The following is a 17,607-nucleotide window of genomic DNA, read 5'->3' on the forward strand; positions in this document are numbered from 1 at the left end:
TGGTAGGCACTACTACAATTTTATCGCCAGAGCATTGCCAGAATTGCTTAAAGACGACCCGCTCCCTACAAGACAACGCATGTGGTTCCAACATGACGGGGCGCCGGCACATTTCAGCCGTCGTGTGCGTCGATTCCTGGACCGACGGTTCCCAGAAACCTTGATTGGCAGAGATGGTCCTGTACCATGGCCTGCTCGATCCCCAGATAAGTCCACTCTGGACTTTTTTTGTGTGGAGAGATGCGCAACCTTGTTTACGCAACTCCTGTTGCATCAGAAGAGGATCTGGTTGCCCGGATAGTAGCAGCAACAGGAAAAATTCAGGATACTCCTGGGGTTTTTTCCCGTATCAGACAGAACATGATCCGACGGTGTAACCTTTGTTTACGTGTCAATGGAGGCATTTTTGAATATCTACTGTAATTGAAATTGGGTTGTGTTAATGTGTTGTCTCTTGGTCATACAAAAATGGAAAAGTGTTCGTTGGTTTAATTAATTTGCCGCCAGAGAAATCTTCCTCTACCGGTTTAAATACTCCTCATAGGAAAAAATGACATTAGGGAAAAATATTTATTTTGATGTCCCCTACAACCTCCCAGAGTTTGTCGGTTTAATTACTTTTCACCCTGTATATAGTTGATGCTCTACTTCCAAGAAATTAGGCCACTGCTCGAGAAACACTCTTGAACAATTGTGGAATTTCGCAGTCAGTGACAAGAGTAATTAAAAATATTCAGAATGTTCCATTTATCTCGAACACACAAAATACCTTTTTGTTCTGAATCATAAGTCTTCTTCCTGACTGGTGTGATGCAACCTCCACGAATTCACCTCCTGTGCCAACCTCTTCATCTCATAGTAGCACTTGCAACCTACTGTACGTTCTCAATTATTTGCGGGGTATATTCCGATCTCTGTCTTCCTCTACAGTTTTTACCCTCTACAGCCCCCTCTAGTACCATGGAAGTCATTCCCTGATGTCTTAACAGATGTCCTATTGTCATATTGTCCCTTCTTCTGGTCAATGTTTGCCTTCTACTCCTTTCCTCGCCAATTCTGCGGAGAACCTCCTCATTGCTTACCTTATCAGTTCACCTAATTTTCAACATTCGTTTCTATCACTACATCTCAAATGTTCCGATTCTCTTCTATTCCGATTTTCCCACAGCGCATGTCTCACTGCAACAATGCTGTGCTCCAGACATATATTCTCAAAAATTTCTTTTTCAGATTAAGAAATATGTTTGATACTATCAGATTTCTCTTGTCCAGGAATGCCCTTTTTGCCAGTGCTGGTCTGCTCTTTATGTCCTCCTTGCTCCATTCATCATGGGTTATTTTGCTGAGTAGGTAGCTCAAAATGGTTCAAATGGCTCTAAGGTCATCAGTCCCTTAGAACTACTTAAACCTAACTAACCTAAGGACATCACACACATCCACGCCCGAAGCAGGATTCGAACCTGCGACCGTAGTAGCGGCGCAGATCCGGATTGAAGCGCCTAAGAACCGCTCGGCCACAGCGGCCGGCCTGAACAGGTAGCAGATTCCGTAATGTCATCTACTTCGGGATGACCAATCCAGATGTTAAGTTTCTCGCTGTTTTTATTTCTGCTCCTTTCATTACTTTTGTCTTTCTTCGATTTATTCTCAGTACATATTCTGCACTCATTAGACTGCCAATAACATTCAACAGGTCCTGTAATTCTTCTTCACTTTCGCTGAGAATAGCAATGTCACCAGCGAATTTCATTGATATCCTTTCACTTCGAACTTTAATCCCACTTTTCAATCTTGATTTTATTTCTGAAACTGCTTCTTGGATGTAGAGCTTGGGCAGTAGGTGCGAAAGACTACGTCCCTGTCCCACACCCTTTATAATCCGAGCCCTTCTTTCTTTGCCTTCCACTGATATTGTTCCCTCTTGGTAGTTGTACATATTGTATATTATCCAACTTTCCCTAGAACGTGTTCCCATTTTCCCAAGAATTTCTCATATCTTGCACCATTTTTCGCTGTGGAATACTTTCAGCAGGTCGGTAAATCCTGTGAGCGTGTCTTGATTTTTCTTTTCAGTCTTGCTTACTTCATCAACCGCAACGTCAGAACTGTCTCTCTGGTGCCTTTATATATCCTAAAGCCAAACTGACTATCATCTAACAGACCCTCAACTTTCTTTTCGATTCTTCTGCATATTACTCTTGTCAGCAACTTGAATACATGAGCTGTTAAGCTGATAGTGCGACAATTCTCGCACTTGTAGGCACTTGTAGTCTTCGGAATTTTATGTATGATTTTTTTTCCGAAAACACTTTTTTATACAGAAGCAAAATCAAAAATGTATCAAGCGAATTTTGTCTAGCTACCAGGCGCACAGTAACCAACATGACTGGCTTCTTTGTGACTTCGTTCGTCACGACGATATTAACAGTATTAAGTCTTTTTTAAACAGGATCCTATATTTGTTTACTCGGTAATCCACTTCCTGTCCTCGAGACCTTTTTCAAAACCAATGGCAGTGTACCATTTGCGTAAACATGACATTGCAAAAAAAAACGTAATAATTTTTATGTAGCTCCATATATTGTAGCAGAAATAAAATAAAAATAGCCATAGTGTATCTGTCCTCACCAAGGTTTTCCCTTGATAGTAAAGCAAGTGAAGATGCCGGCCGAAGTGGCCGTGCGGTTAAAGGCGCTGCAGTCTGGAACCGCAAGACCGCTACGGTCGCAGGTTCGAATCCTGCCTCGGGCATGGATGTTTGTGATGTCCTTAGGTTAGTTAGGTTTAACTAGTTCTAAGTTCTAGGGGACTGATGACCTCAGAAGTTAAGTCCCATAGTACTCAGAGCCATTTGAACCATTTTTTTCTTTGGCGATATTTAATTTGCATTTAATTTCTGAATGATGACTCAAAGCACCAAAATATCGATTTCGCTTCTGGTACATTCGAAACGGAACAGTCATGAACTTTATGATGCCAAAGTGTGTGTCTGAGCAAGTGTGAAGTGCTGTTGCAGATTCTCAGCAGGAGAGACATGAAATTCTCGGGCGCATGCGCATAACGAGTGTTATAACACTTGTTCGTTACATCCATACCACGTCTTAGGACGGGCATATAATCTCTCGCGATTGCTCCTTTTCCGCCTCAGATTATTTTACCTCCTAGCAAACGCTGCTTACTACTTCCTCGTGGAGAAGGAAGGCCGAGTTACACAAAGCGTGCACGCTTCAGGTAAGCGGGCGTATCTCCGCGATAAGCGCGCTCCACTTTCACTAGCGGCCAGTGGTCGGTGCAACGAGATGCCACAACTGCCCTGGTCGTTCGCTGCCGGTGCGTTGCAGTGGCTGTCAGCAGCCGGCGCGGAGAAAGTGGAAACAGGAAGGGGCAGGGACGCAATTAAGCAACGCCCTTCATTGTCTAGGGCCATCCTTTGCTCGCTGCTGGCGAGTGAGCTTCTTAATTACTCGGGGGCGGCTTTCTTTCGCATGAAGTAGGAGTAACACAGTCGCGTGTAAGCGCACAGTAGCGAAGTGTGCCTGGCACAGCTGACGCTTTTCATACTGTTACCGATCTTATCTATGCAGTGCGGTTGCCCCCGCCCCCAACCTCAACTCTCTCTCTCTCTCTCTCTCTCTGTCTCTGTCTCTGTCTCTGTCTCTGTCTCTGTCGTGTGTGTGTGTGTGTGTGTGTGTGTGTGTGTGTGTGTGTGTGTGTGTGTGTGAGCAAGTGATAGGGGGAGAGAGAGAGAGAGAGAGAGAGAGAGAGAGAGAGAGAGAGAGAGAGAGAATTTGTCACTGTTGAACTATTCCTGCCTTTCATAGCTTGTGTGCGAAGACCGTTTTGAAAACATGAGAAGTATACATTCCAGACACTCAAATACTACTGCATGCAGCTTACTGCTACAAAAAATCAATTGAGTCGTATGTATGTATTGGTAGTTATCATACTGTACGAGGACACGGTATTAGTAGCCCTCACAGTGTGTTTTACTGAAGAGAGCTCCACCTAAAAATTTTGAGAGGTGGTTGTATGGACCAAAACAAGAAGCAAATCTCTAGTAAGCATGGGCTTTAAAGTACCTATTTAGCTATGAGCACTAATTCATTTTTGCTACTATGAAACACGGCTCTTCTATTGAACAAGAGCTCATACCTCTTAAGGTATGCATTTTAGAGCCCGTGTTTGTTTTCTTTCTTTTTTGGTCCATACTAGTGTGTACAGTTTTTGTGATGTTTTGTAGGTGTACATAAACGCAATCAAAGTTTTTATTATTAATAAACACTTCATTCTTTTAAATATAAAGGAGTGCTTCGGAACGCTTGAATTACTGTTTGCATTTGTGCCTACAACGCAAACCTCGTGTTCTCAATAGGTTCCGTAGAGAGAAGTGGAGAACTGCTTAAAACAGTGGACTGAAGTCGAAGGGTTCAAATCCTCGTCCAGTATGGCTTTCGTACATCGCTGTACGGATTCCACGGTTTCTCTGCTTGAAAAGGACACTATCGATATGTTCTCCATTCTTGTACTACCACCACATGTTCATAAGAAGCCCATCCAGCGGCATTTCCAGCCACACCAGAAACAACCAGAATGTGTGAGGAAACCTTGTCTCTACTGCATAAGGCTCTCACGCTTGCGTAAGTAATGAACAAAGTTTAGAAATTAATTACAGGTTGTCAAAAGTACGATATCAAATGAATAACAGATGAGAAGAAACAGAAGTAGGTGACGCTCAGGGGGATGGATACATAAAATATCGTTCTGAAATGATTAATGAATGCATTGAAATACAAATCTTAGCTCTTAATAGATTATCTCAGGTCAGCTGTGCGACATGTAAAATTAAAGCAAAGAAATAATAACACGGAGATTGAAATGATCCTTGCAAGAATTTATTTGCCACAATCACGTTAGTGGCTCTGAGCACTATGGGACTTAACTTCTGTGGTCATCAGTCCCCTATACCTTAGAACAACTTAAACCTAACTAACCTAAGGACATCACACACATCCATGCCCGAGGCAGGATTCGAACCTGCGACCGTAGCGGTCCCGCGGTTCCAGACTGCAGCGCCTAGAACTGCACGGCCACTTCGGCCGGCACGTTAGTGGCGTTCCGGTCCTGTGTCACTGATAACCATCTCGCTCAGATACTTGAAAGAGGCACATATTGATTGAATCCGAACCACGTTGCAATTCTGTGGTCTTCCACATACAGACAACTTTTTTTTTAGTTTGACGTCTTAACACTGGTTTGATGTGGCCCGCCACGAATTCCTATCCAGTGCTAACTTCTATCTCGGAGTAGCAGGTACACCCGACATCCTCAGTTAGCTACACCTACATCTGTACTCCAAAAGCCTATGGCGGAGTGTACCATTCTATTTTCCCCCTTTCCCTGTTCAGTCTCGTATGGTTCACGGGGAGAACGATAGCTGGTAACCCTCCGTGTGGGCTCGAATTACTCTGATTTTGTCTTCATGGTGTTTCCGCGAGATTTACGTAGGAGGCAGCATTATATTGGTTCACTCTTCTAGGAACGTGCGCTCTCGGAATATTAACAGTAGGCCATGCCTTGATACACGACGCCTATCTTGCAGCGTGCGCCACTGAAATTGACAGTGTGTCCCGTGATGCTTTCGCGCTTACTAAATGAATCTGTGGACGAAACGCGCCGCTGACCTTTGGATCTTCTCTGTTTCCTCTATCAATCCTGTCTAATACGAATCCCACACTGACGAGCAATATTCGAGCATTGGTCAAACTAGTGTTTAGTTCGATTGTTGATGAGCTACGTTTCTCGCGGCGTCTTCCAATGAATCTGTTTGTCATCTGCCTTACCCACGATTAATTTTGTATAGTTCGTTCCATTTCAAATCGCTCCGTACGCGTACTCCTAGGTATTTTATGAAAGTAACTGCTTCCAATAATTCTTCTGCAAACGTGTAATTATACAATGAAAGGGTCTTTCTGTTTATGTACTCGCAATGCGTTACATTTGTTTGTACTGAGTTTCCATTGGCACTCCCTGCACCAAGCGTCAATACTCCACAAATATTCCTGCATTTCGCTATAATTTTCTAGCCCTGCGACTTCTCTGTATACAAGAGCATCATCCGCGAAAAACCTCATGGACTTCCGATATTATCTTCTAGCTCATTTATATACAGGCTGATGAAAAATTCGCGCACTCGGACTGCGCAGCGCGGTTCCTCACATACTAGCAATACAAAAATGCTTCTCACAAAATTTCGCTCTGCGCATATTTGGGTCAGTAAATGGACTTTGAAAATTGGCAGTCTGGCAACACTGTAATTGCATATACCGTAAGTACCGCTGTCAGCACTCTAGTGCAGTGGATAGCGTTTTGTGTTAGCATGCAGCAGGTCAAGAGTTCGATTCTGGGTCGAAGCGTACTTGTTTTTATATGCCAATTTCATTCTGCGAAATAATACTGTAGTATACACCTTAACTTAAGCTACATGTACCCGACATTTACGAGGTAGATTCCTAACGAAATCAGTGGGCCTGAACGTGGCAAGAATAATAGTTGGTACTAATCGATGGTACCTCCGGGGGGAGGGTACACAGAAAAGAAGTTTGGAATCTAGTACACTCAGTAATGCGAAATAATTCGCGTCCACGCAAAAGGCTTGTTTAAAAGCTGATCAATGAAAACGATTGTTCTTCCATTTCTGTGTTCGTAGTGTGTAAGTGCAAATGTTTTGTGGAAGACGCACTATAATCGTTGTAAGACGATCAAGATGCCCGATACCGTACCACGCACACTATATTTACCAAATAAAAACAAAGTCGCCTCAATCCAGAATCGAACCCTCAACCTACCACATTGCTAACCGAAAACGCCACCCACTGCATCAACCGCGTATCACTACTACTACGTACTGACAGAGGTAGTTGCCGTAGATGTGATTACAGTGTTGCCACAATGACGGAAATATACGCAAGACGAAATTTTGTGAGAGACATTTTTGTGTAGTTAGTATGTGAGAAATCGCTTTCCGAGAGACCTAGTGCGCGAATTTTTTTTCACCCTGTATATTCTTGAAAGTAGTGGTTGTATAACACTCCCTGATGATGTTTTTACGTCTGAAGACTTCTCTCCGTAGAGTACTATATGCTATGTTCTATTTGCTAAAGACTCTAGTCCAGACAGTTGGTCTCATGCTCTGTACGCTCGCATTTCGTTTATTGAGTGGCAGTGCCGAACTGCATCGAACGCCTGCCGGGAGTCAAGGAATACGGCATCTACCTGGGCGCCTGTTTTCCGGGTCTCGAGACCCACAATAGAATACTGGTACCGATCAGGATTCGAAAATCAAATTTTTCTGACATTTAAGCAGAGAGACTGAGCGAGATGCTGTACAGAGATGTACTAACGAGGCGCGAGAATAGCTTAGCACACGAGACGGTGACGGTTGCCTTAGTTTCCTGGGTTCTACATCTTCATCTGCATCCGTACTCCGCTAGCCATCGTACGGTACGTGGCGGAGGGTACCCTGTACCGCTATTAGTCGTTTCCTTTCCTGCTCCTCTCGCAGATAGAGCGAGTGAAAAGCGGCTATCTATATGCCTCCGTATGAGCGCTAATTTCTCGTATCTCATCTTCGTGGTCCCTTTGCGAAAAGCATGTTGGCAGCAGTAGGATCGTTCTGCAGTCAGGTTCAAATGCCGGTTCTTCAAATTTTCTCAGTATCCTTGAAAAGGACACCGCCTTCCATCCTGGGATTCCCATTCGAATTCCCGATGCATCTCCGTAATGACTTTTCTGGAGACTAGAAATCTACTCTGTAGGAATCAGCATCGGTTTCGAAAAAGACGATCGTGTGAAACCCAGCTCGCGTTATTCGTCCACGAGACTCAGAGGGCCATAGACACGGGTTCCCAGGTAGATGCCGTGTTTTTTGACTTCCGCAAGGCGTTCGCTACAGTTCCCCACAGTCGTTTAATGAACAAAGTAAGAGCAAAATGGGTTCAAATGGCTCTGAGCACTATGGGACTCAACTCCTGAGGTCATTAGTCCTCTAGAACTTAGAACTAGTTAAACCTAACTAACCTAAGGACATCACAAACATCCATGCCCGAGGCAGGATTCGAACCTGCGACCGTAGCGGTCTTGTGGTTCCAGACGGCAGCGCCTTTAACCGCACGGCCACTTCGGCCGGCAAAGTAAGAGCATATGGACTATTAGACCAATTGTGTGATTGAAGAGTTCCTAGATAACAGAACGCAATATGTCATTGTCAATGGAGAGAAGTCTTCCGAAGTAAGAGATATTTCAGGTGTGCCGCAGGGGAGTGTCGTAGGACCGTTGCTATTCACAATATAGGTAAATGACCTTGTGGATGACATCGAAAGTTCACTGAGGCTTTTTGCGGATGATGCTGTGGTATATCGAGAGGTTGTAACAATGGAAAATTGTACTGAAATGCAGGAGGATCTGCAGTGAATTGACGCATGGTGCAGGGAATGGCAATTGAATCTCAATGTAGACAAGTGTAATGTGCTGCGAATACATAGAAAAAAAGATCCCTTATCATTTAGGTACAATATAGCAGGTCAGCAACAGGAAGCAGTTAATTCGATAAATTATCTCGGAGTACGCATTAGGAGTGATTTAGAACGGAATGATCATATAAAGTTGATCGTCGGTAAAGCAGATGCCAGACTGAGATTCATTGGAAGAAGCCAAAGGAAATGCAATCCGAAAACAAAGGAAGTAGGATACAGTACACTTGTTCGCCCATTGCTTGAATACTGCTCATCAGTGTGGTATGCGTACCAGATAGGGTTCATAGAAGAGATAGAGAAGATCCAACGGAGAGCAGCGGGCTTCGTTACAGGTTCATTTAGTAATAGCTCGGTACGGGCTTTTGATGAAGTTTCGAGAACATACCTTCACCGAGGAGTCAAGCAGTATATTGCTCCGTCCTACGTATATCTCGCGAAGAGACCATGAGGATAAAATCAGAGAGATTAGAGCCCACACAGAGGCATACCGACAATCCTTCTCTCCACGAACAACACGAGACTGGAATAGAAGGGAGAACCGATAGAGGTACTGAGGGAACCCTCCGCCACACCGTCAGGTGGCTTGCAGAGTATGGATGTAGATGTAGAACCGAATTCGAATTCCCTACCAGAAAACTCAGGGTTGGGGTAAGTGGAAGGTACCCGTGATGGCGAAGTCTGTGTGGGAGCGTGGAGGCTGCGAGGAGGCCCGGAGGCTGGTGGCCACCCAGGGCTCCTCGGGTTTCCGAGGGGGGCCGGCAGGTCCCGCAAGCGACACCCTGGGAACAGAGGCGGGCGGAAGCAGCACGCCGAACTGTGCGGTCGGCTCGCCCACATCTCCGGAAGGTCGCGCGGGTTTAAAGGGCTCGGGGCGGACTCTCCCAGCTGGGCGGTCAGCTGCACGGCGCGGCCTGAGAACAGTCTTCTGCAGCTTCTGCTGCGGCGGGAGGCTGAGATGCAGTTATCATTTACGACGTCATGCCTGCGGTAGGGCTGGGTATTTATTTAAAAAAAAAAAAAAGAAAGACAGAACGCAGGCTCTGAGTGGCGAAGGAATAGGGAAGGAAATTCCTCACAGGCTCTTCAAAGGAACCAACCCAACATTCACCTAAACTGGTTTAGTGAACCGAGAGAAAATTTCATTCAGAGTTGTCGATTGGGAGGGGGGGGAGGGGGGAAATTGAACATAGATCCTCCCAAAAGTGATGCTAAACGACACTCCTGGCCATTAAAATTGGTACCCCAAGAAGAAATCCTGATGATAAACGGCTATTTATTGGACAAACATATTATACTAGAACTGACATGTCATTACATTTTGACGCAATTTGGGTGCATAGATCTGGAGAAATCAGTACCCTGAACAACCACCTCTGGCCGTAATAACGGCCTTGATACGCCTGGGCATTGAGTCAAACAGAGCTTGGATGGCGTGCACAGGTACAGCTGCCCATGTAGTTTCAACACGATACAGTTCATCAAGAGTAGTCACTGGCGCATTGTGACGAGCCAGTTGCTCGGCCACCATTGACCAGACGTTTTTCAGTTGGTGGCCAGGGCATCAGTCGAACATTTTCTGTATTCAGAAAGGTCCGTACAGGAACTGCAACATGCGCTCGTGCATTATCCTGCTGAAATGTAGGGTTTCGCAGGGTTCGAATGAAGGGTAGAGCCACGGGTCGTTACACATCTGAAATTTAACGTCCACCGTTCAAAGTGCCGTCAGTGCCAGCAAGAGGTGACCGAGACGTATTACAAATGGCACCCCATACCATGACGCCGGGTGATACGCCAGTACGGCGATGACGAATACACGCTTCCATTGTGCGTTCACCGCGATGTCGCCAAATACGGGTGCCACCATCATCATGCTGTAAACAGAACCTGGATTCATCCGAAGAAATGACGTTTTGCCATTCGTGCACCCAGCTTCGTCGTCGAGTACACCATCGCAGTCGCTCCTGTCTCTGGTGCAGCGTCAAGAGTAACCGCAGCCATGGTCTCCGAGCTAATAGTCCATGCTGCTGCAAACGTCGTCGAACTGCTCGTGCAGATGGTCGTTGTCTTGCAAACGTCCCCATCTGTTGACTCAGGGATCGAGACGTGGCTGCACCATCCGTTACAGCCATGCGGATATGATGCCTATTATCGCGACTGCTAGCGATACGAGGCCGTTGGGATACAACACGGCGTTCCGTATTACCCTCCTGAACGCACCGATTCGATATTCTGCTAACAGTCATTGGATCTCGACCAACGCGAGCAGCAATGTCGCGATACGATAAACCGCAATCGCGATAGGCTACAATCCGACCTTTATCAAAGTCGGAAACGTGATGGTAGGCATTTCTCCTCCTTACACGAGGCATCACAACAACGTTTCACCAGGAAACGCCGGTCAACTGCTGTTTGAGTCTCTTGTCCAGCGGGAAGCCTCAAGCACAGACGAGTTCCGTACATAATAACGATCAAAAAATGAGCATACTAAATCACAGGCCAGTATCCTTAACGTCGGTTTATTGCAGAATTCTAGAGTTTATTCGAAGTTCGAATGTAATAAATTTTCTTGAGAGAGAAAAGTCTCTATTCACAAATCAAAATGAATTTAGAAAGTATCGCTCCTGCGATACTTAGCTTGCTCTTTTCTCGCTCGAGATACTACGAACCATGGCTGAAGGGCAACAGGCTGATTCCACATTCGTAGATTTCCGGAACGCGTTTGCCACGGTGCCCGACTGCAGAGTGTTAGCGAGGGTCCGAGTGTACGGAACGGGCTCTCACAGATGACAGTGATTCGAAGATCTTCCAAGCAACACAACCAAGTACGTTCTCCCGGGACGCCGATTGTGCATCGGAGACAAAGGTAGCGTCAGGAATGCCCAAGGGAAGTGTGACAGGTGTGACGTTGTTATCTATAACCATAAACTGTCTGATTGATAAGATGAGCAGGAATCTGCGACTATTTACTGATGTTGCTGTAGCTTATGTGATAATATAAGAGGATACAGGATGGCATGGACAGAATTTCTATTTCATTTGATGAATGGCGGCTGTCTCTGAATATCGACGAGTTCGTGAAACATTCTTGTAACGTTACAATCTTCTAACGTTCCAACAAAGTTTTAGTACTGTACTGCTTGATGCAGTCACATCAATTGAATCTCTAAGCTATAACGTTGCAAAGCGTCGTGAAATGGAACGACCACGTAAGTTCCGTTGTAGGAAAGGCGAATAATGGTTGACTTGTGAGAGAATTCTAGGAAAGTGTAGGTCATCTATAGAGGAGACCGCGCACAGACAACTTGTGCGCCATTCGGTGGCCGGCCGGTGTGGGCGTGCGTTTCTAGGCGCTTCAGTCTGGAACCGCGTGACCACTACGGTCGCAGGTTCGAATCCTGCCTCGGGCATGGATGTGTGTGATGTCCTTAGGTTAGTTAGGTTTAAGTAGTTCTAAGTTCTAGGGGACTGATGTCCTCAGAAGTTAAGTCCCCTAGTGCTCAGAGCCATTTGTTTTTTGCAGTAAAACGTGGGTACGTATCCAGAAGACTGCGTGATTCGTCGAAAGAGTAGTTGCTGCAGTACCAGAATAAGCTCCAGATATTTTGATACAAAATCCATTGTAGTGCCAATAACAAATGGCTAGATTTACTGAATCGGTAATCAGCGAGATGTGAATGTAGGAATTAAGGGACTGATAAAAAAAGACAAGCAAATGTAATTTGCCCACACCAACTCTATAAAATGTAAGGAAAAAAGCTGAAGGTTACAGACATCCAAACAATAAGGGCATAATGAAGAAGACTCCGTAAGAACTTTTCTAGAGGGTCGTTATACACAAAGATAAAATACAATAGATTGCTGGGCTCCAGCGTAGCTGTTCAGTTGTGCATTTATAAGAGACTTATGAACGTAGACAAATTGCTTTAATTACTCTTAATTACCAATACAAGCGGTATTTTCACGCTTCTGTTTCTAAATAATTATCTAGCATCGAGCTAACAAGAGTGAATTTTATCCTGGGGAGATAATTCAGTTTTACCCTTACATAGCTGAAAAGTCTGACTCGTCTCGAATGATTAACTGAAATATAAAATTCAGTAGTCGGCCGTTAACCAGATACTGACTTAGAGGATATTACGTACATATTATTTGATGCATATCCCTAGTTTGCAGCATTCAGTTATGTTTATTACGAAAATTATGCACGAGAGACGAAGAGACGATGCGCGATTTCCTCGCTGGAAATTTCATGCTGGATTGACGAACGCGGTGGTAGCATCAAAAAAATGGTTCAAATGGCTCTGAGCACTAAGGGACTCAACCGCTGTGGTCATCACTCCCCTAGAACTTAGAACTACTTAAACCTAACTAACCTAAGGACATCACACACATCCATGCCCGAGGCAGGATTCGAACCTGCGACCGTAGCAGCAGCGCGGCTCCGGACTGGAGCGCCTAGAGCCGCACGGCCACCGCGGCCGGCCGGTGGTAGCATCACACTGCGTTGTCCGGTTGGTACGAATGGCAAAGGAAATTATAAAGAATTAAAAAAAACTTTGCTCTGCGGATGGTAAGTAAAGAACCTGCAAGTTTCAGACCTGGCGCAGAGTTGCGTCGTAAACACAGCGGTATAAAAGGCCTGCGGCTACTGCGTGTCCGCACGAAAACATGTGAGCTGTGGCCAGCCGAATCCGCTAGCTCACTCACGGCAAATCGCCTGCGTGGACGCCGAGATGACTGCGTTGATACGTGTGTTTGCGAGAGCTGCCTGTGAGTCTGCGAACGTTTCACTACCAGATATCGACCACTCATTTGTCCCCTCCTTTACCACTGACATGTATGACAAGTGAATGTTTTAGCGCGGAATTTGTCGCACGCAGTGGCCAATCACGAGACGAGCAGTTCCGTCGTCAGATAGTAAAGTTGAGAACGAGCCGGATTCAAACATTATCTGCTCTGTCAGCTAGGTCGTTGTCAGCATTAGCATTCGTTTTAGATACTTCCGGGTTAATTAATTTAGCTACCTTATGTGTCAGCGTAATTTCATGTGACTGTTCCATTAGAAACTCATTCGTCGTCACATGTAGCGTAATTGCTTCAACAGTTCTCAACTCAAGAACTGGTTTGAATGCTGCGGTGCTTCATTATAGGCTTAGTTGCATTGGAAGTGGTAAGCTCTTGCCTTCATCAGTCATTTAAAGTCATTACCAGCCAATTGTAAGTGAACCTACAGTTTAACTGGACTTCGAACCGCGGTGCAGCTTTTTCACGTCCAATAAATCGCTCTGAGGCGTAAGAAGCGTTAAGTGGCAGAAAACTGTTGAGGACCGAAATGAAATGAGCGTATGGCATCGTTGGCCGGGAGGCCCATATTCGGGGAAGTTCGGCCGCCAACTGCGAGTCTTATTTCATTCGGCGCCACACTGGGCGACTTGAGCGCCGGTGATGAGGATGAAATGATGATGACGACAACACAACACCCAGTCCCCGAGCGGAGAAAATCCGCAACTCGGTTGGGAATCGAACCCGGGCCCGCTTGCATGGGAGGCGAGCACGTTACCACCCAGCTAAGCAGGCGGACTTGAGAACCGAATGATGAGTGAACTCGAGCTTTGGATGTGTAGTCTAGTACTGAGCGGTTATGATTAAAGTGCAGTTGCTCACAAAGGTCCTGCTTGGGCTGTAATTATCGTACGACAGCAAAACTTTGTAGATATTCTAATGCGTTAATGCGGAACAGATTTTCATTGGAAAAAAGTAGTTCCAATTTTGGTCACCAGGTGCAAATCTGGCGCTATACAGCATCTCGTCGACGTGCCCGGTGATCATATTGAACACACTTTGTAAGCAGCGGTTAATAATTAAATCAACGTTATGCCTTTCTCGCTTGCTTGACCTTTTCCCCCAACGCCCCCGTTCTTAATTCTTTACATGCACTAGGTCAGAAGAGTATGATCACCTACTTGATAGCTGGTGTCTCCAACTTTCGCAGGGCTTACAATTTAAATGCGAGGCTCATTTCAAAAATCTCGCACAATGTGCATGCTCGACCATTACAGTGGCATAATCTAGTTGACATTCATATAAGTTGTAAGCGAGATGCGACGATCGTATTTGTGTTTGCTGGCTCGCGAGCTCGTGTTGTGAGTAATTCAGTTTTGAAGTTGAAGCTGAAAGCGAGTCAGAAATTTACAACGCTTTGAGAAATATGTGTGGGAATAGTATAGTGGATCGTAGCACAGCATAACAGAGGTTGTTAGTTTGCGTGAACGTCGGGTAAGCATTGGGAACAGCCCAAGAAGTTTAAGGCCATCAAATGCAACAGACTAACTTCTCAAGTTATTGTTAATAGCATTTGAGAGAAGATGATGATAAAACGTACGAGAAATTGCATATGAGTACAGAACGTCTGTCATTTCAGTTTACAGAATCATAACTGAAAAGTAAAACATGAGAAAAATTGATGCCGGATGGGTTCTGCATGATCTGATCGATGAGCAGAAAGCAGGTCGCAAAAGAATAGCAGAAGAATTGCTTCAACGGTATTGAACAGAAGTAGAACAGTTTCTGAAAAGGATCGTTGCACCTGATGAAACCTGGATACGGATTTTCAGCCAGAACTGAAGTCTGTCGTCACAATGGAAGCGTTCCGACTCCCCACGCCCGAAAAAAATCCGCCGCCAACAATTAAAGGTGAAACTGATGATGATCGTTGCGTATGGCACGAATGGAGTCATGCCTACAAGTAGAGTGCTCTATAGCAGGCGCGTACTGCAAGCTGTTTATGCAAAATGTTTTGTGCCCAACAAATATCGATGGGAAATACTTCTCCACCCACCATAAAGTCCTGATATGAGCCCACCCAAACTGAAGGAGCAGCTCCGTGGAAAATGTTTTGTTTGGAAGCTGTCATTAGCGAGAATGGAGATTATATTGAAGGCCTATAAAGGTGTTTTGTAAAATAAATTATAAGTTCAATTCTATGTTACACTCTGTGGAACTTTTAAAATGGCCCTAGTAAATTTGTACCAACTAGGAGAATACTCCCTTCTAGAGCCAGTGGCCACTCATAATCACACAATCGTGATTGTCTTGCAAAACCTCTCGTTTTCGAACTCCTGTTTACTGGAACGTTTTTGCTTGCGTTACCGTATACTTTCACTCGGGCAGTCTCCACCATTACTTACGAAACACCCAGTGTAGCGCTTATTATAGTAGTATTAAGTTGTGTGTGTCTGTCTACATGTCTTCAAATCCAGCGACGTAGGCACCTCCTGGTCGCGAAAATAGTTTGTGTACAAGTAGCTTCCGTACAGAGTTAGAAAACTGACAACAACAGGCCCTTTCGCGGCCGATTAACGAAGCCTTTTCACCAATGGCCTTCAACCTTGCGGCCGACTCTAAGGGACGCTGCACAAGCAACAGGCGAGCGGAGGTTCGTTCCGGCCGGTCGCCACACTTGCGTGGACGAGAGGTATCCCAGTAATTGGATTGTTGTTTTTCCTCGGCTGGTCTTCGTGGGAACTGAGAGTACAAGTTGTTAGCAGAAAGAATCAGCCCCCAGACATTCTGCCTCCAGTGGGCAAACAGCATTGCATGCTTACCTTCCTACGTAGATCTCCCCCAGCCAACCGCTGAGCCTTGTTTTAAGGACGTTATTCGCAGGACGAGTAGGATAATGGACGCTGCCGCTCCGGTGGATTCCTCGTCACGCGTTTCAGCACTGTAGGAGCGGGCAGCGGGCAGCATTCGTGGACTGCATTGTGGCGTAAGCGTAACGGCCGGCGTGCAAGGCGAGTGGCTTCCACTCAGAGTTTTGTTTCGCTCGTTTCGGTTCCAGCGGGTCACTTTGCGATGTATTGTTGCAGCCCCGCGCAGCTCGGTGACCGTGGGGCTTGTAGTACTTCTATTATTTCCTCCACGAGATTATATGCCAAACATGTGAGGAAGTGGAATGAGATTTTCACTCTGCAGCGGAGTGTGCGCTGATACGAAACTTCCTGGCAGATTAAAACTGTGTGCCCGACCGAGACTCGAACTCGGGACCTTTGCCTTTCGCGGGCAAGTGCTCTACCATCTGAGCTACCGAAGCACGACTCACGCCCGGTACTCACAGCCTCACTTCTGCCAGTATCTCGTCTCCTACCTTCCAAACTTTACAGAAGCTCCTGCGAACGAGACGAGATACTGGCAGAAGTGAGGCTGTGAGTACCGGGCGTGAGTCGTGCTTCGGTAGCTCAGATGGTAGAGCACTTGCCCGCGAAAGGCAAAGGTCCCGAGTTCGAGTCTCGGTCGGGCACACAGTTTTAATCTGCCAGGAAGTTTCATGTGAGGAAGTATCTAACAGGTGTTATGGTTAGGGTATGTGACGAATACTAACGCGAATTCTTTACAGACGAATGGAAAAACTAGTAGAAGCCGACCTCAGGGAAGAGCAGTTTGGATTCCGTAGAAATATTGAAACACGTGAGGCAATACTGGCCCTAGGACTTATCTTAGAAGAAAGATTAAGGAAAGGCAAACCTACGTTTCTAGCATTTGTAGACTTAGAAAAAGCTTTTGACAATGTTGACTGGAATACTCTCTTTCAAATTCTGAAAGTGGCAGGGGTAAAATACAGGAAGCGAAAAGCTATTTAGAATTTGTACAGAAACCAGATGGCAGTTACAAGAGTCGAGGGACATGAAAGGGAAGCTGTGGTTTGGAAGGGAGTGAGACAGGGTTGTAGTCTCTCCCCGATGTTATTCAATCTCTATATTGAGCAACCAGTGAAGGAAACAAAAGAAAAATTCGGAGTAGGTATTAAAATCCATGGAGAAGAAATAAAAACTTTGAGGTTCGCGGGCAACATTGTAATTCTGTCAGAGACAGCAAAGGACTTCAAGAGCAGTTGAACGGAATGAATAGTGTCTTGAAAGGAGGGTATAAGATGAACATCAACAAAAGCAAAACGAGGATAATGGAATGTAGTCAAATGAAGTCGGGTGATGCTGAGGGAATTAGATTAGGAAATGAGACACTTAAAGTAGTAAAGGAGTTTTGCTATTTGGGGAGCAAAATAACTGATGATGGTCGA

At 45.4% G+C, this 17,607-nt stretch overlaps 1 protein-coding gene across 1 annotated transcript in view; it reads left to right on the forward strand.

Annotated features, from left to right (window-relative positions):
* Window positions 1–17,607, forward strand: part of LOC124798203 — a 443,817-nt gene that overhangs the window by 213,571 nt on the left and 212,639 nt on the right. The window lies entirely within an intron of this gene.

The sequence above is a fragment of the Schistocerca piceifrons genome, chromosome 5 (assembly GCF_021461385.2).
Source record: "Schistocerca piceifrons isolate TAMUIC-IGC-003096 chromosome 5, iqSchPice1.1, whole genome shotgun sequence".
NCBI classification, from domain to species: Eukaryota; Metazoa; Arthropoda; class Insecta; order Orthoptera; family Acrididae; genus Schistocerca; species Schistocerca piceifrons.